Genomic DNA, 22480 nt, shown 5'->3' on the forward strand with positions numbered 1-22480 from the left:
CTTTATTTATGAAAATACAGATGAAATATCACTACAAAGGTCTGTTCCCTCCAGTCCTTTCTCTAGGACTTATCTACCTTGATAAATGTGTAGGCTTGGTTAAAGGCCTTTCTGCATCTGTTGATGTGAAATGGTTTTTAAGTCCATATGACTTATGGAATGTATTGACTTAACGTTCTTCGAACAGACTGTACACTGTTAGAGCGTGTGGGTGGGACTTCTGTCTGGGCGTGGAAGGGCATAGGGCCTGGGTCTTGAGTATCTCACCCAGTGTGAATCCAGAATAAGCTGGGCATGAAGGGATGGCTAGCATAGATGAAGGTTATGGGGCATCTCAGCTGGTGCACCCACGTGCGACTCTAGCTGGATCTGGAATCCAGGGTGGAGATGTCAAGGATCTAAGGATATTCACTAATCAGGTTAGCGTTTGGATGTGACTCCAGCGTGGGCTCAGCATGGGCGTGTGGCCTATTTATGGGTGTGTGTGTGTGTGTGTGTGTGTGTGTGAAAGAGAGAGAGAGAGAGAGAGAGAGAGAGAGAGAGAGAGAGAGAGAGAGAGAGAGAGAGAAGGGGCTCCCTAGATGCCATAGACCGGCCGTATGCTGGCCACTTTTCTGCCAGCTTGACCCAAGTTTCCCAGAGAAGGAACCCTCAATTAAGAAAATGTCTTAATTGAGCCAGTTAAGCATAGAGGGCATTTTCTTAATTAGTGACTAATGTCCATGAGTCCAGTCATTGTGGGTGAGGCCACCGCTGGGTTAGTGGTCCCAGGTTCTCTAAGAAAGCAGGCCGAGCAAGCCAGTAAACAGCACCCCTCCACGATATCTGCATCAGCTCCTGCCTCCAGATTCTTCCTCTGAGCTCTGTCCTGGCTTCCTTCAAGGATGGGCTACAGCCATCAGTAAGCCAAATAAACACTTTCCTCCCCAACTTGCTGTTTGGTGCGAAAACAATCAGGAGTGGATCCTTGAGCTTGTTTCTGCCTTCTCCGGGTGTGACCGTTCTTCACCCTTGAAGTAAGAAAGTTTTTACCTGATTTTTTTTATTTTACAGGAGCCCACAGTTGATAGACTGAATTTTTTAAAGTGACTTTGGATTTTTAAAGAGACTAAATTTTCAAGTGTTGGGATTTGTAGAGGCTGTGGGATTTTTAATTTCTTTTGACTTCCTTGCTATTTCTTTTTAGATAGGGTCTCCCAAATCTCTGTAGGCCTGCATGATGGTTTGTTTTCACTTCCTGAGCCCTGGCATTTGCAGATACGTGTCACTGTTTCCGATTGATGTGGCCCTGTGCGTGCTAGGTAAGCGCTCTGTCAGCTGAGAGCATCCATGCCTCGCTTTCTTGTTTTTATGATTGTTTTATTATTCCATACTTTGGCTCATTTTTTTCTTCTTATGAGTCATTTGTTTCAATTATTTTTTTTTGAGATTATAATATAATTATATCATTTCCCCTCCATTTCCCGGGATTAGGGAGGCTGTTTCTAATGTTGTACATACTCTGGACATGGATGTGTCATGACTGAAGCCCAAGTTAAAAGCGTGTTTTCTTATTTGCTCTTCTGCATACTGTGGGACCTGCTGGTCCGTGAGATTACAGTCAATGGACCGCTTCCACGGCCTTCTGTTGCGATGGACTTTGTCCTGGGCTTGCAAGCTGTCGGGTTGTTGCTGGGTTTGTTTATGTTTGGGGATTTTTATGTCCTTACACTTTGCCCCATATTTCTGAACCAAAGCAGCCATTCGGCCTGCTGCTTCCAGGCTGGCTACTTGTTTCTGTTTTGCCAGCAGGTGCCATCTGCTGCCATGCGTGCCGCTGGAAGTCTGGAATTGTGGCGAAGAAGGAAGTGGGGCTGCGATGCTCAGAGATAGCCCTCTATCTTCCACCTCTTCGGGGGTACTGTCGTGCAGCCTAGGTGGGCATGACTCAACAGTGACCCAAGCGCCTTACAAAAGAAAGGGAAGTTGATGTTTGTCCTGGGTTGAGTTCTTGCTGCCCAACCTTCCTTCACCTCTGAGATCATTGCATTACTGAAGAAGCTGTACCACGATGCTACCATACAGCCCCCTCGACGGCCCTTACTGTTAGCTGTCTCTCCTCATTTTCCCTTCATTACCTTCCTTGTCTTCTCATTCAAGCCTCCTGTCTCCGTCTCTGTCCTGTCTCTCCAAAATCATATATTCTATTTCTTCTACCTTGGGAGATCCTCTCCTCTTGCCCAGTCTCTCACCCACTAGATAACCTCTGTGCTTACAGTGTGCCTATCAAAGGCTTAAATGCTAGAATCTGCATATAAGACATATACACAACACAGCATTTGTATTTTGAGATCTAGGTGACCTCATCCAGGATAATTTTTTTCCTAGCTTCTGTATTTAACTGTAGTTTTATGGTTTCAGCTTTGCAACCGCGGAATAATATGTTGCTGTGTCAGTTTATGACATTTTCACTATCCAGTCTTCCATTGATGGATATCTAGTTTTTTTTCCCAGTGTATGCTATCATAAACAGAGCAGCAATGAACATAGCTGAACAAGCATCTCTGCCGTAGGATGAGGCATTCTCTGGGTATATGCCCAAGAGTGACGTAGCGGTTTGAATAAGGCTGGCTCTCATAGCCTCATAGATTTGAATGCTTTGGTCACCACAAGGGGCAGCACTGTTTGAAAGGATTAAAAGGGGTGGCCTTGTGAGAGGAAGTGCGTCACTGGGGGTGGGCCTTGAGGTGTTTAAAGCCCAAGCCAGTCCCCATGTCTCTTTCTTCCTGCTGCTCCAGATGTAAATAAACCGCTCAGCTGCCGTGACGACAATGGGCTCACTCTCTGAAATTTAAGAAGCCCTGACTAAATGCTCTCTTTTATAAGAGAGAACAAAGAGTCTGCACTGTGTTCTAGAGTTTCGTTCATTCTGATATGTGACCCCGTAAAGGACTTTCCTTAAGTCAGCGAGGCCACGCCCCTTCATTTTAAACACCTCCCCCAAAGCACTGCCAAGTCCTGAACCCATCCGTGGATTAACCCATTGCTAAAATAGTGCTGTATTGTTCAACATGTAAGGTTTTGGGGGTGCTTCATATCCTGACAGCATATGCAGGAGATATGGGGAGTGGACACTGCTTTCCTCAGAACTGGCTGGAAAGTGGGAGATGGGACGGGAAAGTCTTTGCCAGGTAGGTCACTTTGGAAAGCATTCCAGGTTTTCACTATCTTTATATTTCATTTTCACTTCAAAGGAAAATCTTATCTTTGAAGCTAAAACTTGCTTACATTTTTCGTTTTCATCTTGTGGTTTTCATTGATTCTAGAAGTATAATTAGAAGGGAGCTTGCCATTTTTCTTCATTATAAGTGATGGGGGTTTTATAATTTGAGACTGTTTTTAAGGGTCGCTTAGGCTTTGATTTTGCAGAGAACCGCTGGGGTGAGGGTTGGCTTGTGGCCACCCTAGAGACTGCACTAGGCTCCAGACACCGGCTTGGGAAGTGAGATGGCAGAAGCAGTGATTTTGGACCAATTCCGAGGCCCGGGAGCATGATTACAAAGCCGGGGTTGCCAGCAGGGCTCCAGGTGGTCAGGTATGGCCTTGAGGATGTCCAAGGAAGCTGTGACAATGGGAGATGCAAGCACTGGACCGGCCTTGAGCCCCCTCGGTGACATCAAGGACAGGGTCTAAGCAGCTGGTGACTCCAGGGGTCTCCATCCACACTTTACCTGGTCAGGGGCTTCCTGACCAGGCAAATGTAGCTCCGCTGCCCAGCTCTTCCGCAGTTCTAAGGATCTGATTGTACTTGGCCAGGTGCTCAGATCAGCGAAGGGCAAGCAGGGTGGGTAGCCATGTTGATCTGCCCAGTGTGGGGCCCCACCCCCAGGTCAGCGATGACGAAAGTATCCTCAGTCTCCCTAGAGCAATGGGACACCACGAGGCCCCAACTATTGGACCAGGTCAGCATACACACCTGCAGAGGCTCAGATGCAGAGCCAATCCGGTTCGCTTTGAGCGAGAAGCAGCTGCATGGCGGCTCACTGACGGCCTCGGCAATCCTTTCAGTGCTGGTTACTGTGAGATCATCCTCAACCTTGTGGATGCCTGCCTAGCCGTGCACTTCGGCCAGCTTCCCAGTCGATCTGGTCAAAGGGGTCCTCAGTGGACACCACTGGATACTCCCAGATGAAGGACTTACACAGGTCAGCCCGCTGGTCGGATGTGATGTACGCGCTAGAGTCATCAGACTTGAAACGCAGGTCATACCTGCCAGACCTGAAGAACTCAGAGACGACCATGTGCATGCCAATGACAAGCCTTCCTAATTGTGTTCCTTGGCAGCCCCAGAGTTTCTTTGTTCTCCAGGATGTAGGTGCAAACCTGCCCTCGTCACCCACTTTGGTGGCATGGTTCCTGTATTTCTCCTCGATGGCATTCTTCAGGTTGTGACAACCTCTACTGCAGCGCGCGTGACTTTCCCAAAAACCAGACGCCCCCACAGGGAGGATCATGGACTCCTACACGGCCGGCTTGTTGCCAGCATAGGAACATCTGTTGATCACACTGAAGGCTGGGACCGACAGCATGACTTCAGGGTTGCCAGCCAAGTCAGAGATGTGACGGTAGAGGGGTACCCCCTTTTCTGCGGTGCCAGCTTTGTAGGCAGCCAGGGGCACTCCCAGGATGGCATTGCCACCCAATTTAGATTTGTTTCCAGTGCCGTCCGTCTCGATCAACAGTTTGTCTATCTTCTCGTGTCCCGCAACATTCCGGTTCGCGCTACCAGAGCAGGCGAGATACTTTTATCGACGTGACGCCCTCATCAGTCTTTGAGACACACCCTCCCCGCATAGCGTATCTTATCGTCATCACGGAGCCCTAGGGCCTTAGAGATGCCTGTGGAGGCACCACTGGGCACGGCAGCTGGGAAGAGACCTTTTGAGATGTAGAGATCAACCTCAGCAGTGGGAGTCCCACGGGAGTCAAAGATCTCTCGGGCGTGGACCTTGAGATCAGACACGGCGAGTTTCTGACTGTCGGATCACCCCTCAGAAGAACAGAAGTTCTGCAGACACCGTGAAGAGCGTGAGGAAGAGCTGTGCATGCGAGCCTGTGACCGAGCTTTAAGAGGATTTTGTAATTGAACTAACTGCATACCTGCTTCTCTTCTGGAACTGGTAGTTACAAGGCGTGGCCAGGGTGACGGGCATTTATTTAGCATTTACTAAGTGGAAAGTACTGTGTGTGTTATTATTTCCCATGTCTTCTTTTATCTGTCACTTTTCTCAAAGACACAGTGAAGAAGCCACAGTTACCTCCATCTGGCCAGTGAGAAGCTGGGACTCAGAAGTTCCGGGATTTTGTCTGGAGTTAGAAAGGTGATTGACTGTGAAGTGGGACTAAATTAAGGTTGCTTGTCCTCCAAGTGAATGGTTTTAGCCACTAGGGCATTCCGAAGTGTTCATCCAGTAAGAGGCCTTGAGTTTCGATGCAGGAGATGACTGTAAACTGGTTCAGTCTCTTCAGTAACGAAAATAGGACTTCTGTAACATGCAAGATGAAACTAATCTATTATTATCAAAGGCTTTGATCTTCTGAGTGAACCAGCTTTGAAGGTGGCTTGGATTGCCAGGATTATATGAAAATTGAGATCTAGTGAGTATACAAGATGATTACCTGGATAAGAGGATTTAGGCAGATCATTTCCTTGAAAAGACTCTGATTTACCCTGAGGTCAACCATCTGATGAAGCAACAGGGAGATGTCCTGGGTTTACACTCCCTCTGATAAGGCTGGCTGTGTGAGGTCTAGTTTCTGCATTGGAGACACTAAAGCTTACTTTTGGGGTTTGTTGGGAGGGTCAGGGTGTTGCTACTAGCATCTCTCAGTTTAGGAACAGTGCGGACAGAGTTCATTGTCCAGGTTTTCATTTGAAAGCAGAGACAGCTCACTAGCGAAGGACTGGGTGGCATCTGACTAGACAGGGGTGGCAGAGGGGGCAAGAGAGGGGAAAGCCGAGGGGCTCCGGACCCAGAGCCCCGAGTGCTACTTAAATGCAGGCTCGCAGTTCTGAAATACGGCCTCTTGCAGGCGCAGACCAAGGGCTCCGCTTTGAGCAGGATGGGTCAGGTTCCTTACAGGGGAGGGGACAGATGATGCTGAATCCAGTTTCCTTCTTATGTGCTCAGGTGTACAGGAAGGGAGAGCATCTGCATGTCAGTTGTTAAGGAAGCAGTGCCTTCTGGTTGCAATATCATTGTTGTAGAAGGCACAAGACATCAGCACGGTTACCTAGACTCTCAGTGCTGGCTTGGTGGATACCTAATATCCAAAATCTATCATTCATCTGTCTGTCTGTCTATCACCCGTAAGTCTGTCTTTCCATCTATCTATTTTATATCTCTCTGATATCTATTTGATATCTATCTATCCTCATCATTGTTATCTATCATCTATCTATCTATCTATCTATCTATCTATCTATCTATCTATCTACCTACCTACCTATCTATCTATCTATCTATCTATCTATCTATCTATCTATCTATCTATCTATCTCTATAATCTATCATCTAGCTATCTATCCATCTCTCTATATATATATATCTATACACCTATCCATTATCTATCTATCATCTATCTATCCACCTATCCATCTATCTGTCATCTATCTATCGATCAATCATTCATTCATTTCTCTGTCTGTCTTCTGTCTAGCTCACTCTCTGGGAATTAAGGGATTCAGTCATAGAAGAAGGCATTAGAAGAATTTATGTGCGTAAGACATGGGACATAAATCTGCAGAACTACTGCCTTAGATGAAAGTGAGGACCCAAGGGAGCCTGCGTGTGGCTGCCGGGCTTTCACACCACCCTCCCTCCTGATAGCTCACGGTCAAATGAGTTCCGCAGTGACCCAGCTGACCTCCAGGGGTGACTCATTTTAATTTCGCTACCAAGCTTTTATAATTCTCGTGTAGTGTGGCACATAGATCGTGAAGATCCGTCTTACACAAAGATTCTATTCTATAATCAAGAGATCAAGCTAAAGGCGTCTCTGGAAGAGATGCGGTATGGTGGAACGGGTGGGTCTTACTGTAGTGCAGCCTGGGACATTTCAGGCTTAAAGTGTGACTCTCGTTTAAAAGTTTGTCATGCCATTACATAATCGAGTAATTTCTTCATCATGTGCCTTTGGGAGCCAAGGTTCCTCCTAGATCTGTTATAAAATCATATCAGATATAAGTATGAGCACTCAAATTGTTATGCAAGTCTTTAGGGGAAATTCCTAGTTATGGACTTAGGTCGGTTTTCACGACAAAAAAATTTAATGTATACAGCTAAACTTTTATTCAGAAATACGGTACTATTTTCTTTGTTGCTATTGCTGTTCACATAATAAACATAATGAAGTCGTTGCTTTCATAAAATTAGGTTCTGATCTGCTTCTCTAGTTAAATCATTAATTTTTTTTCTCATTTGAGTCTATAATGAAAACAACTTGTGACCCCAAGTGGTTGAACAAAAAGAGTAAAGAAATCAAGATTATTGCATTACAGGGCTTAGAGCATAACTGTAGGGCCCCAGGGTGAGTGCTCTAACCCGGGTCTCTGGCAGCATTACTGACGTTGTGTTCCTCAGCGCACAGAAACACGGATGTGGTACTAGGTGGGTAGCTGCAAGTCCCTATGGTACTAGCTGCTTCCTAAGTAGGAGGAAAGATGCAATCTTAAAGATCTGGAGTACAGGAAACCAACCTGAACTTCGCTTTCAGCCAGGGCTAGGGTTCATCTAATTGCCTGTGTTCAGTGGAGTTCAGTGGCACCTGTTGCTGCTGAAGTCCATGACTTTGTAGCTGGATACTGAGAACCTGCGGGCAGTGACCGGGGTGAAGCTGGTTGCTTGGTACACAGGACACATAAAATCGAATTGGCTCATTCCTCCCTCCACTTCTCATTTCTTCCTCATTCCCCGCACTGGTTCTCAAGGATGCCGCCTTATTATGGGTGACAGATATTTGAGAGATCGTGATGAACAGCCTTACCAGTGAGAGGGACAGAGCGCTGATGTTTTGTGTCTCGATAGTGTTCCTATGTCCACTCTATTGCCTATCAGAGAGTGGGTGTGTGTTAGGTGCTGTCAGAATTTCTGTGTGGGTGCCCTGAGACCCAGCATATCTTGGAATGAATTCATTTGGAAAAAGTCTGTAAAGAAAAGGGACTGCATTACAGTGAAGTCACAGAGCTGGATCATAATCCATCTCTCTAGATCATTACACAAACACACACACACATACACACACACACACACATACACACATACTTACACACATATACATGCACACATATGCACACACACAGGCATGCACACACATACACGCATACACATATACATGCACACATACACGCACACACACATACACACATACATGCTCACACATACATATATACACGCACACACATACACACACACATACAAACACACTCACACACAAACATACATGCATGTGGACACAAACACACACACATGGTAGGGAGGGGATAACCATTTATAATTCAACAAGGGAGACCATGAACTAACCCTACTCTGACTTCATGATTTTGAACTTTTAGCCTTCAGAATTTTGAGAAAACAGCTTTTTGTTGCTGTTGTTTATGCATCCAGCCTGCCCGTGGCACTTTGCTTTGGCTGCCTGAGGAAATAGCACAGCATGTTGGGACATTTTTAGAATTAATAGTTATCTCTCAAGTTTTCCTGTGGACTCACTGCACTGTGGCATTTTTCCGCCTTTTTCCTTGGTTCCCTCCTTTCCTTTTTTTTCTTTTTTTTTTATGCAGCCCAAGCTGGCCTTGAACTTGCTATCCCCCCCCCCCCCCCCGCCTCCGCCTCCTCAATGCTGGGATTCCAGGCATGCACTACTATGCGTGGTGTGAAATTTTCTTAGTAAGATTGTTAACATAGCCAAGTAGTCTACTTCCTAGAAAGTTATTAATAAGTCTTGCCAACATTGATGGAATAAGGAGGCAGGTGGGTGAAGAGATACACCCTCCCTGAAGGCCGTTCTGTGACTTTAAGTAGTAAACTTCTTGCTTCAGAGGCTACTCCTTGTCTCCGTTCAGGTTCAATATACATATCATCATTTCCTTGTGCCCCTTTTCCTCCATCACTGCCTTCTGACTACCTCCCTTGTTTTTATTAAAGGGTTCTTCTCATCCTGGTGTGATGGCAGTCAACCGTAACCCCCAATTTAGGACGCCGGGACTTTGATTTCAGCTTGAGAAATGGAAGCTTCTTATGCATTTGTTGTGGCCTTCCCTCTTTCCTTTAAAACTGCCCCGGTTAGATCACTTTGCATGCCCCCCAAAATTCAATGGATTCTCCTGGTTCAAGCGGCATCAGCCCCTAGGCCTGGCTTGGCTGTCCTCTGGTGTGTGCAGGATACGTGAAAATTGGTCTCTGTGCTCCAGCCACTGATAGGCTGGTCTGTAGACTCCATGATACAGGATGGGATTCACGTTCTCCTGGATTCTGTGCCTTCCATCTTAGATAGGTCCTTGCTATGTGAATAAAGGAATGAGTGAGGTGTTGGCACGTGTGCAAATGCTTTTGGGTCACCAAGAGAAGTCTCTTTGTAAATTGCTAAGGTGACTGGAATAGTTTAGGCATTGTGCTAACCAAGTTTTGGGCACAATGAAGCTGGTGTATGGATATTGATACATAAAAACAGGTTTAATTCAAGATGCTGCCTCACAATATTCTGGAAGCTGGAAAGTGTAATGGCCTTCTATCTATGAGCAGTGAACCCAGGCAAGTGGTGATGAGATTCCATGTCAGAGCAAAGGCCTTAGAGCGTGGTGTGGGGGTGTGGCCATGTCCAAAGTTAGGAGCAGATGGATGCCCAAGCTCAAGGAGCTGGAGGGAGAACACATCCCATGCCTTTCGGTTCTATTTGAGACATCAGCAGATTGAGAGATGCCCACTCATATCAGTGAAGGAGGATCTTCTTGATTCCAATCCCACTGATTCCAACACCAGTCTGCCTCTCCCTGAAAGACTGCCACAGACACTTCCAGAAATACCAACACAAAATTAACCACCACACATGATCGATATATTTTTAGATTAAGATCAAAATAGGTTCATTAAACTGGGAAGATTCTAAAAGAGACCTTGTAAACTCAAATTGAGATTCACAGAGAATTTGCAAAGTAACGGTGTTGTGCACTTGAAGCTATGTATATATCTTTAAAAACAAAGCAAAATTAGCTTGGTGCTCATAAGATCATCTCTGTGCTGCACAATAGCAAGCATGCAGGCATATTTGCTATCATAACAATATGAAAATATTTAACATGAGCCATAAAAATGTTGCCATTTGGTATAAATAAACTGCTTACACGCTTTACGCTGCAGTATCTTAAAAGACAATAAGACAAACCTGTCACTTAAACAACTGAGTATAACTAATAATCAAATATATATATATATATATATATACACACACACACACATATACACACACACATATGTATATACACGCTTGTGTGTGGTTAGTGTTAATTGCCAATGCGTGTTGAATCAACTAGCATGGAAACCTTTAGACACATCTGTGAGCAATTATTTAGATTAAGATTGGCGTCTGGGTGCACCTCTGCCAATTAACCGTATTAATTGAGTTGGGAAGAGCTTTCTGCTGTGGGTGGCATCTTGTCTCCTGCATGGTCAGTGGCCTCTGTGACTTCCCTTGACCCATGAGTGAGCCTGAATGAGCCCTTTCTCCTGTTGACTGCTTCTGCCAGGGAGTTTTATCACGGTCAGAGAAAAGAGGCACACACACACACACACACACACACACACACACACACACACACACCATCACCCCTCCCCCGCGGAGGAAAGTGCTAAATTGTTAAATATCTAGGATATCAAACACGAATGTGATAAAGGAAGTATTTCTGGTGGGAACACAGGCACTTAGAGAGACGGGCATGGCCGGTTGCACTCGGTGTCTGACCGACAGATTGGGCACCGAGCTTGTGTCTTCCTGTGTTTGGGCCCGTCATCTGTCTGTTTTTCCTTGCGATGTAAGTGTCTGTAAGGAAAACAATTCCTTTTTTTTTTTTTTAAGATTTATTTATGTGTACACAACATTCCTTCCATGTATACTTGCAGACCAGAAGAGGGCACCAGACCTCATTACAGACGGCTGTGAGCCACCATGTGGTTGCTGGGAATTGAACTCAGGACCTCTGGAAGAGCAGTCAGTGCCCTTAACCTCTGAGCCATCACTCCAGCCCCCAGGAAAACAATTCCTGGGGGCAGGTTCAGTGAATTCTATGTATAATCACCGCACTCCTGTTGGTGCTGGACACTGTCACCCTAGCAGCTCCTAAATTGTCAAGATAAGATTTAGCCAGAGAAAATAAGCACACAAGAAATAAGATAAGTTTTATTTTATAACAAATAAGTATATACAACACAGTCTTACTAACCTAGGATACTGCCAACACCCCCTTCTCTAAATGTTAGCCTACAACCTGAATGGTCAGCAAGAACAAAGCTTACTTTAGAGAATTTTTTTTTTGGTGTCTCAGCTTCTCAGGTTTTAATTTCATTTTTACAGTGGTGGGGGTTGAACCCAGGGACTTGTGAATGGCAGACCTCTCCATACACCTCCCAGCCCATCCTTCCTGATTCCAACAGCATCCAACCATATGTTATTGGGTTATGGTGACAATACCTCAACTCCCAGGAAGAAGACTGACTGGGATCGGATGTTCTCAAATATTGGAGAGGGTCTGACCAATTGGGGTTTATCCCATGTCTTGCCCAATTCGCTGATGTTTAAGCTTCGTTGTAGGTTATTGTGAATTCTAAATAAGACAGGTTCAACAAATGCGCACGGAAGCCCGTTGTTTACTGATTGGATGAAGAAGTTTCTCAGGAGCCGAGATGATAACAGGATCAATGCTTACCGCCCTAAAGAAGCTCGTAGTTTAGGGACCCTCCTCAGTACCCAGCCTGGAAGAGCCGGCATAGTGCCTACCCTGTAGCAGATCCTCAGTGAATGGTGATCGTCCTTTTCCCTTCAGGATGTCCTCTCACCCAGGGAACCTGTGGGAGAGCAGACTAATGCCGGCTGGCTTGCCACGCATCTGCTTAGGGTAGGAGATGGCAGATTCTAAAGAGCTAGGATCCAGCCTGGAGTTCATTACCACGGTGGAGCTTGCTGGCCATGTTGTCACCGTTGCCGAAGTAGAGAGTGGCCACACTCGGCGTCTGAGCGAGTGCGTGGAACTGTGCACCTCAGAAACAAGACAGCAGGTATAACTGGATGACCTGCACAGCTCCTGGCGGCACAGAAGAAAGCCAGCAGGCGCAAGACGAATCAGATTTTAACTGTCTGCTTTGACCTCGTTAGTCATAGCATGTGGACTCATAAAACAATGCCTACAGTAAAGGGGTCGGTGTGAAGCTGAAAGAGGAAGGACTTTTACCCTCAGTAGGATGGGTAAAATGGCGGCCCAGGGCTGGGCTGTGGTTCCTGGCCCAAGTTCCTGCGATGGTGCCAACCGAAACACTTGTGTGAGTGTCACAGATCCCCACAGGCTGGATTTACAAAGGATCTTAGAGGTTGGTGATTCTGCCTTCTCATTCCAGATCTGAGGAATCGGAGAGCCAGAGGGGAGTCGTGACTCAACCAAGTCTAAGTCTTCCTGGAAGGAGAGCTGGCTCTTGGGCCAGAGTATCCAGGTTTTCTTTCCATTCTGTCTGGCAACTGTGCGATGCCAAGGAAGACTAGCTGTGGCTTGCTGTCTGTCATCAGAACGCTGTCTCTCTGTGGCAGCCATCCTTCAGTTCCCAAGTAGTACTGCTGTTTCCCATTAGGAGGGGCGGTGACGGTTTTAACTTGATTTTTCTCCAGAAAGTACCCTCTGACCTTTATTACAGCTGAGGCAGATTTTTGCTGGGGCATTTGACACATCCTGCCTTCCTATGCTATATCTCTGTGATTCATTGTCATGGCGTTCCCACTCCAGGTAGAAGTGTGGGTCCCAAACAGGTCCCACTGGGAAGGACGCTGCAGTGAGGTCCTTCTTACTAACTAACGGGCTGTGATTTTTGTTTACAAACACCGAATCTACTCCTTTTCCGTTTGCTGGAAACACTTTGCCTCTGGATATGTTTTATAGCCTTGGCTGCATTCCAAGATGTGATGTAGGCAAGTCATCCTTCAATGGAAATAATTCTTATTTATGCCTAAATTTCTGAGAAGAGAGGAAAAGACATCAAAGGGTATGATGTCTGTGGCAAGTCACTGTCTAAAGTCGGAACAAAGTAGTGTTGGTGGCAGAGTTCCTAATTAAAGGAATGAATCAGGAGATGTTTATACATCTTACCAAGATAGGCTGAATGGTTAGACTTAGCCTCCAAACATGTACTGGACTTGGTGAGAACAAGCTATTGATCTCAAAATTATTACTGTTATTTTACTAGATGTCTGCTAATAATACCCTATGATGCTTACACCTGCCATTTCTATGTCTATATGGCAACTCAGGTTTGTATTATAATAATAATACTAGAATTATATAACAGTGTTAGTTCTTTTAGTCTCCTCGGGAGTCATTAAATGTTCTTTGAATAATGATTGTTTTAAGGTTTCGGTGACTCTCAGATTTGAGTCTTGCTATGTTATATACAAGATGGAATCTAGTGACTTTATTTTGTTTATTACTTTTATTTTTTTGAGACAGGGTGTGATGTCACCAAGGCTAACCTCTATAACCTGATGTAGCCAAGACATAGATAAGCTGTATCTTGAGTCTCTAATCTTCCTGTCTTTACCTGCCAAGTGCTGGGAGTATAGGCATGTACCGTCAGGCCCAGGGTGATATGGTGCTATGGACTGAACCTGAACTTCAGGCTTGCTATAATCAGGAGATCTGCCAGCTGCCATGAGTCCCCAGCAGTTTTATTCAGTTTTAAAATGTTTAGTTTTTTTTTTTTATTTTGAGACCATCTCATCATGTAGCCCGAGCTGGTTTTGAACTCAACCCTTTTACACCAGGGCTGGTATTATCAATATAATCCATCCTACCAGGCTGGTGGCCTTGTCCTTTATATTTAAAATCACACAGTTATTAGGGTCTCTAGAGACTGTATACTTGGACCGCTTGGTGTTTCCAGTGGAGGCATTAGACTTGGAGAGGTGAAGTCAGTCACCTGGAATCCTAAGTAATTACTTAGTGGCAGAATATGATAAAGAACCCAGGGCTGTCGCTGAGGTCAGGGGTAATTAGAATTTCTGGTTTGAGGGAGCAGGTTTGAAGATAGTATCTCCCCTTTTTACACAATTCTCCATGAGTTCTGTATGATGCTTTCCAGACCCACCCAATATTAGACTTGCCTTCCCTACTCAGCAAGGATTTTTGCAGTTCTTTGGTATGGTGGCCTCCTCGTAAGCAGCTTTGGGGGAATCGTAGAGGTGTAAGCCAGCCTGGTAGATAAGGGACCCCAAATGCAAGACAAGGTGGAGACTTTCAGAATCAGAAGGTGCTTCGATAGCCTGAAGGCCATGGACAGCGGCAAAGGATGCCTTATGTTTGCAGAATCCCAGGACAGATAGCACAAGCCTGGAGCACAAGAAGAAGGAGCTTGCTGCTTCCCAAGTTGGAGAAACAATCAGGACAGTTCCCATGTCCTTCAGGACACGTTAGAGGGTGAACATAGGAACTGAGAGAGGTTTGGCTCCAGAGAGGCCTAGCCTAGGAGAAGAACTGGAACTCTCTGTGGGAGACTCCTGGGATGGTCCCGTTCAAGTCTATTGGAGTAACGAAGGGCAGGAAGAAGCATGTGTGAGTTTGCACCTGGGAGGCAGTCGTGGAATAGGAAAGGGGGTGTTGGACTAGAAGTCCAAACATCAGGGAGGAGTTGCTCCAGACACCACTCACATAACCACAAATTGATGCAAAAGCAAGAGGATTTTTATTCTGTCATGACAGGGCCCTTCAGGTTCGGGATATGAAGGACCTCGATAGCTGTTACAGCCCATCTTTTAAAGCGAAAAGCCACAGACACAAGGGGGGAACCTGTAGGTTGTTTTCCAACTTATTAGATTGGCTTATTCAAAGGATTACTAGTAGTGATTGGTCTATTCCAGGGCAGGAGAATAGCTGCGTGGTCAGGTGATAAGGGAGAGCATCTCTGTGGTCCATCCTGACCTTTGGTCCAGTGACTAAATCAATACATCAGGAACTGAGTCAACATCTGTGGGTTGTCTTTGTCTCAATTCCCAAAATGGAGTTACATTTGAAGATTATTCACAAGGACACAGGCGGATAAACAGTCCAGCATGTGTGTGTGTGGGGGGGGGTGGGTGGGTGGGTGGGCGACTGTCCCTTTTCCGAGATAGAGTGAGTATAAGGTTTTAGAAAAATGTCTTAGGTTGAGGGGGGCTTACAAATGCATTTAGAGTCTTTCAGGGGGGTATACAGAAGTGGGGAACTTCCTGCAGGCTCCAGGTATGCCAGGCAGCCTGGGGTTATGACCAGTTATTTTAGATGCATATTCTGAGGGAAGAGTTAAAATTGGTGACTTGAACCATGTCGTCTTTGGAAGATGTGAGGAAAACAGTTTAGTCCTGATAGAGACCCTGTGCGGAGTCAAAGCAAGATTTCCAAGCAGTTCTTCAGTTCTTTCCTCTTCCTGCACCCTGAGTGATGACAGGTCACGGAAACCACACGCATGTCCGTGTCACTTCTCATGATCAGTTCATCATGGATAAGCAATGCCTGTGAGTTTCCTGAGAGGAAGAGTCTTCTACTGGTTTGCACTGTGAGATGCAGCGTCGCTACGTGGGCGGGGAGCCTCTGCTCATAGTTCTCCAAAGCCTTTCCACTTTGGGCATAAAGAAGAAGTGTGTTCACTTGGCCCGAGAATGGAGCAAGCCTCAATGCATCTCCTTTCCAGCTCTGAGCAAGCCTGCGGCTTCTTAATACAGTGTCGTTAATGTACACCTTAAAGAGTTGGAGAAGCCAAGCGAGGACTCTGCCGTCCTACCTAATTTTAGAACGAGAAGCAAGTTTGTGGTCTTCAGAGCTCTTTAAAAAAATCTACTGCCAAACACCTGCTTTCCCATATGCCACAACTTCTTAAGTAATCTTAAAAGCAAGGACGGGTTTTCACAGAAAGAGTTTAGCTCCATATTTAAGGCCGTCTTGAGGCTTGCTCATGCTTGCTGTGGTCTCCTGACTGCAAGCGGAAGAGACTGCAGGAGGCTAAAATGAAAGCCTTTGTTTCCTTCCAGGTAAAATACTTCTTCCCCAGCTCACATAAAACACATTTGTTGAGTGGCGCCCTCGATCAGCGCTGAGCGTGGATGCAAATGCGCACCTTGGCCCAGTGGAGCTAAGCAAGCACGGAGAGATGGCAATGGCACATGAAGTATCCCCGGTCGGCAAACGGTGGGGATGCTGTAGGTGGCATCTGTGGCTGCGAGGGCATGCTCACAACCTTAGCCAAACTTGCTTAAGCAGCATGGTGGTATTTTGTTTTTCTTGTGTCACTGACAAGTCTAGGCTGGGTCTGGGCTTTCGTCAGATAGGATGCAGGTGTCAGGCGGGCCCGCAGAGATGTAGGTCTTTCCCTTTTCAGCTCTGTGTCCTTCTTCCTTTGCAATTTGTATTCTCTTGATCCCCTTCAGTTGTCTTATTGAGCTAGCTAAAACTTTAATACTATATTGACCAGATGTTTAGAGAGAGGACAACCTTGTCTTATTCCTGATTTTATCAGAATCGCCGTGAGATTCTCTCCATTTGTTGCCTATATGCCTGCTGAATATTGCCTTTATTTTGTTTAGATATGTCTCTTGTTTCCCTAACCTCTCCAGGAAACATGGAGAGGGTGCTGGATTTTGTTAAAGGCCTTTTCTGCATCTAATGAGATGACCCAGTGTTTCCTTTTCTTTCAGTTTTATATGGTGGATTATGTTTACTGATTTTCATATGTTGAACCACCGCTGCATCTATAAGATGAAGCTGACTTGCTCGTGGTGGATGATCTAATGTGTTCTTGGATCCAGTTTGTGGGTATTTTATTGAGTACTTTTGCATCTATGCTCATAAGAGAATTGGTCTGTAATTCTCCTTCTCTGTTAAGTCTTTCTCTGGCTTGTATGTCAGGATAACTGTGTCCTCATAAAACAAATGGGCCAGTATTCCTCCTGTTTCTAGTTTATGGAATAATTTGAGGAGTATTGCCAGTAACTCCTCTTCAAAAGTCTGGTAGAATTTTGTACTAAAACCATCTGACCCTAGGCTTTTTTTTGTTTGTTTGGGAGACTTTAATGTCTGCTTCCATTTCACTAGGGGATATGGGCCTATGTAAGTTGTTTATCTGATCTTTATTTAACTTTGATAAATGATACCTATTGAGAAAATTATCCATTTCTTTTAGATTTTCTGCTTTGGCAGTATACAGATTTTTTTAGGTGTATCTTTATGGTTCTCTGGATTTCCTCAGTGTCTGTTGTCATTTCCCGCTTTTCCTTTCTGATAGTGTTTGTTTGGATAGACTCTCTCCTTCATTTTACTTAGTTTGGATAAAGGTTTGTCTATCTTGTTAATTTTATCAAAGAACCAACCCTTTATTTCATTGATTCTTTGTATTGTTCTTTTTGTCTCTATTTCATTGATTTCAGCCCTCAGTTTGATTCTTTCTTACTGTCTAATCCTCTTGGGTAACCTTGTTTCTTTTTGTTCTAGAGCTTTCAGGTGTGCTGTTAAGTCGTTAGTGTGAGATCTCTCCAAATATTTTATGCCGACACTTTGTGCTATGAACTTTTCTCTTAGCACTGCTTTCATTGTGTCTCATAAGTTTGGGTGTGTTGTGTATTATTCACTTCATTTAATTATAGAGACTCTTTAATTGCTTTCTCTATTTCTACCTTGACCCATTTTTCGTTTAGTAGAGAGTTGTTCAGTTTCCATGAACTTTGTAGGCTTTCTGTGGCTTGTATTTTTCATACCCAGCTTTCATTTGTGTTGGTCTGATAGGATGCAGGGAGTTTTTCAACTTTCCTGTATCTGTTCAGACTCGCTTTGTATCTGAGTATGTGGTCAGTCTTGGAGAAATTTCCACGAGGTACTGAGATGAAGGTGTATTCTTTTGTGTTTGGGTGAAATATTCTGTAAATAAATGTCAGTCCATATGGTTGATAACATCTATTAGCTCCAGTATTTCTCTGGTTAGTTTTTGTTTGGATGTTTCTTGATGGGAGTGTTACTGAAGTGTCCCACTATCGGTGTGTGAGGGTTAATGTGTGATTTAAACTGTAATAGTGCTTCTTTTTCAAAAGTGGGTACCCTTGTGTTTGGGGCATAGACGTTAAGAACTGAAATGTCATCTTGGCGAGTTTTTCTTTTGATGAGTATGTAGTGACCTCTCAATCCCTTTGGATTAGTTTTTGTTTGGGTCTATTTTGTTAGATATTAAAATGACCATACCAGCTTGCTTCTTTGGTCCATTTGCTTGGAATAGTTTTCCAACCTTTTACCCTGAGGTAACATCTATCATTCATGTTGCCGTGTCTTTCTTTGATGTAGCATATGGATGGATCCTGTTTTCACATCCATTCTGTTAGTCTGTGTCTTTTTACTGGGAAATTGAGACCATTGATATTGAGAGATATCAATGGCCAATGATCATTTTTTCCCATTGTGGTAGTGGTTGTGCGCGTAAGTGTGAATGAGTGTGTGTGTGTGTGTGTGTGTTTCCCTTCTTTTGTTTTTGCTGGTATGAGGTTATTGCTTGTGGTTTTTTTCATGGGTGTAGTTAACCTCCTTGGGTTGGAGTTTTCCTTCTAGCACCTTATATAGGGTTGGATTTATAGATAGATTTTTTTTTTATGATGGAATATCTTATTTTCTCCATCTATGGTGATTGAAAGTTTTGCTGGGTATAGCAGTCTGGACTGGAATCTGTAATCTTTTAGGGTCTGTAGCGTTTCTGTTCAGGCCCTTCTGGCATTTCGAGTCTCCACTTGGAAGTCAGATGGAATTCTAATAAGTCTGCCCTTACATGGTCTTTTGAAACTGCCCAGAGGGAGGGGGATGTGAGCCTGTTGCCATCAGGAGTGTCCTTGATCCTCTCAGGCACAGGGATGCTTTTGTATGTGGCAGTGACCCATGAGAGCCAGTGAAATGGCGAGCTTGCATCCTGGACACCTTAGTGAAACTCGTTAGACAGAGAAGGTGTTCTCACTGTAGTTGTGGCCAGCCGCTGGCCACACGTGTCGCTATCAGTAAGGCAAGAGATGAAGGCAAATCTGGTGCAATCTGATCCAGCTGGGACCTGCTCTACACCCTCAGGACATGAGCCTCTTTCCCCTTTCTCTTTTCGCCTCCTGATCTTTCTCTCCATCTCTCCTTCTCCCTCTCCCTTTCTTTCTTTTCTTTCTTCTCCTCTCCTCTTATGATTGTCGTCTGAAATTGTTCTAAGATAGCAAACAAGTAAATGTTTCTAAAAAACAAAGAAGCAAAAAGCAAGCGGATAGTTCTGAGGTATTTTGTGTGCATGTGTGTATGCGATGGGGGCATGCGTGTGGGCATATGTGTCCCCCAATATCCAGAGGGGGATTTAGGCTGTCTTCCTCTGCTGCTTTCTGCCTCCTTCCCTTGAGATATGGTCTCTCACTGACCTGAGACTCACCTTTTGGGTTGGGCAGAGGGCTTCTGCAATCTTCCTGTCTCTACCCTCCAGTCCTGTGGTTCCAACGACATGCAGTGTTTCCTGGCACTTTGCATTGGTGCTGAGGAGATGAATTCGGGTCCTCGGGCTTGCACAGTGATCCACTCCGAAGGATTTGTTTTGAAAGTACTTTTTAACCTAGGTTGAAAAATAGTATCATTAAAATAAAGTGTACAGTATCCTGATAAAGGCATCAATTTCCTTTCATTTATTACTTGGTGACATTTGTAATATCCACCCACCTTTTCTGCTTCTGCTAGCATGCAAGCCTTTATGGTAGCTGGTAGATACGCACTTCTTCTATTTCTACACATTTTTAATATAAGGCATCCCATGTTTATCAATAGGCATATTTAGGTACTTATTTTTCAACAATGTTATATTTTATGATGCATTACGAAGCATTTAGTGAAACTGTATCCTTTTCTTTACTGTAAATATAATTGGTAGTCATCAATATCACTAGTGTACTGGCTGTATTTGTATGGGCTTTTTGTTTTGTTTTGTTTGTTTCCTGCTGTAGGGATCAAGCATTGTACTCAAGCTTGCTCCACAGATGCTGTACCATGGGGCCCCAGAAGGCTGTGTTTGAAAGCATAGCATTTGAGAACAGTTACCTATAGTGAGCTGGTGCTAGCTACCCTGCTTCATGTTGTTGTTTAGTGGAGGGATGTAATCTATTCCAACCTAAATGATTCGGGAAGCAGATTTCTTTTCTGGCTTAAGAAAAGAATTCTAGCCACATTGTATTAGGCAAAAATCCTCCACTCCCACCCACATTTTCTGGTGATATGCCATTTTCTAAATATGTCCTGTCGGTTCCAAAATGAATATCGATAGCTGGAAGCCGACCATGTTAAGCTGGAGAATGTTAATTTTACATTTGCATTGGAGAGTGGTACTCCGTTCCTAGACTGTAACTTGTTCTTGCATGGATTTTTCCCCCAAAGGACTTTTTCCCCCATTCTATTCTTATTTATGTGTTGGTTGGTTGTATTTTGAGATAGGAGCTCCTTCTGCAGCCCAGACTGGCTCTGAACTGAAGCATGATGAATAAAAACTCAGAGAGAAATTGGGGTTCAACCTGTAGGTCAGAAAAGCAAAATAGCCAGCCACTGGCTCTTACCTTGACTTCAGTCTGAAAATGGCGATCCTGCCTCTAAGGAATCTCAGAATGAGACTGTGTCTGAGAGCTGTCTCCTCCCATCTTATATTTATCTCTAGTGCTGAGATTAAAGGCATGTACCACTGGGACTAAAAGCATGTACTTCCTGGTTTCTATGACAACTAGTGTGGCTACTGGGATTAAAGGTGTGTTTATAAGGCTGGTTTATAAGGCTGACCAGAGAGGCTGTTTTACTCTCTGATCTTCAGGCAAGCTTTATGTATTAAAATACAAATGAAATGCCACTACACTGAACTCTTGATCCTCCTGCCTCAGACTCTTGGATTTCTTGCTCTTCCTCACCTGCTTTAGTATAGAACACTTGGGTGAACAATTTTCTTAGTTTCTTCAGTCTTGTGTCCTATCAGCAAAAAAAATCTGTTTTTTAGTTCCTTGAGAACTACAGCATCTTTGGTTATATTCACCCTCCCTACTCCTCTCCAATTCTCACCACATCCATCTCCCCTTTTCCTTCCCTGTCTGTCTTGTTTTCTCTCCTTGAAAGCCAGTGTGTGCTACCCAGTGTTCTTGGAGGTGTGGCTATCTTGGCTGGTTTGAGCCACCATTCTCAGTGGCTATCAAGGGGAAAACACTTCTCTTCTATGGGTCGTGGAGGAACCCTCTACTGTGACTCGGAGCGCTACCGCCCATAACTGTCATCAGCATGCCTCTCCGTCTGGTTCCCGCGTCTTATCCCTCTGAGTGCTTCCCGTGTTCAAGAGCACCGACAATCATACTTTCTCCTTACGAGTCCCTCTTCTTAGGAGCGGTAATCTCTTAACGTAAATAGTAAAGTATAGTTACCCTCAGAGTGCCCCAAAATGAACATCTCCGATAACTATTTTGGAGAAGAGTCTGTTTGGGGGAGAGCCATTACCCTCAGAGCGCCCCAGAATGAACATCTCCGATAACTATTTTGGAGAAGGGTCTGTTTGGGGGAGAGCCACACACGCTCAGAGCCTTTCCTGGAAGTTTATTTCAAGCTGCCAAGTTAGGCTCTCTGAAGGCTGGGAAAAGGTGACTCCTGAGCCAGTCAGAGCCGGCCCTAGTAGACCACTTGTGGCTCGTTAACAGATTTAGTTAACATGCATTATCAACATCAGAGTGTAGGGAGGTCTACTTGTAACTGATAAACTGGCATATTGTTGTGAAGAAAAGACTTGCTAGCTCTTAAAATGAGTTTTGTGGCCTCTAAAATGGATTTTAACAAGATACTATGTTAGTGAGCCAATTAAGAGGTTATGACATTAGGTTTGAACAGAGATTGATAGTTATATATTTGGACAGCCCATGAAAGCAATTACTTTGAAGGATGGTACGGAGCAGATGTTTAATAAGCAAGATGACTGATCGAAGGAAAGAGCCAAAGGAAGAAACAGTGACTCCATGGTATATCCAGTGAAGAGAAAGGTTGTGGAATAGGATATTTGTTTAAGTATGTAAAGACATGTTACATTTGCTTATGCTGTATTTGTTTAAGTATGTAAAGATATGTTACATTTGTTTATGCTGCATTGTTTTAACGATGTAAAGATGTGTATGATTTGTTTAACCTTGCCTGCCTAAGGCACCGGATTGGGCTAAC

General features: G+C 44.5%; 1 protein-coding gene and 1 pseudogene across 3 annotated transcripts in view; one reads left to right on the forward strand and one right to left on the reverse strand.

Moving 5' to 3' along the window:
• Nucleotides 1–22480, forward strand: part of Hecw2 (HECT, C2 and WW domain containing E3 ubiquitin protein ligase 2) — a 301655-nt gene that overhangs the window by 79006 nt on the left and 200169 nt on the right. The gene's annotated exons all lie outside the window — the stretch shown is intronic.
• LOC142840039 (alpha-enolase pseudogene) lies at nt 3715–7901 on the reverse strand (annotated as a pseudogene).

This window comes from Microtus pennsylvanicus, chromosome 22, assembly GCF_037038515.1.
Source record: "Microtus pennsylvanicus isolate mMicPen1 chromosome 22, mMicPen1.hap1, whole genome shotgun sequence".
Lineage (NCBI taxonomy): Eukaryota > Metazoa > Chordata > Mammalia > Rodentia > Cricetidae > Microtus > Microtus pennsylvanicus.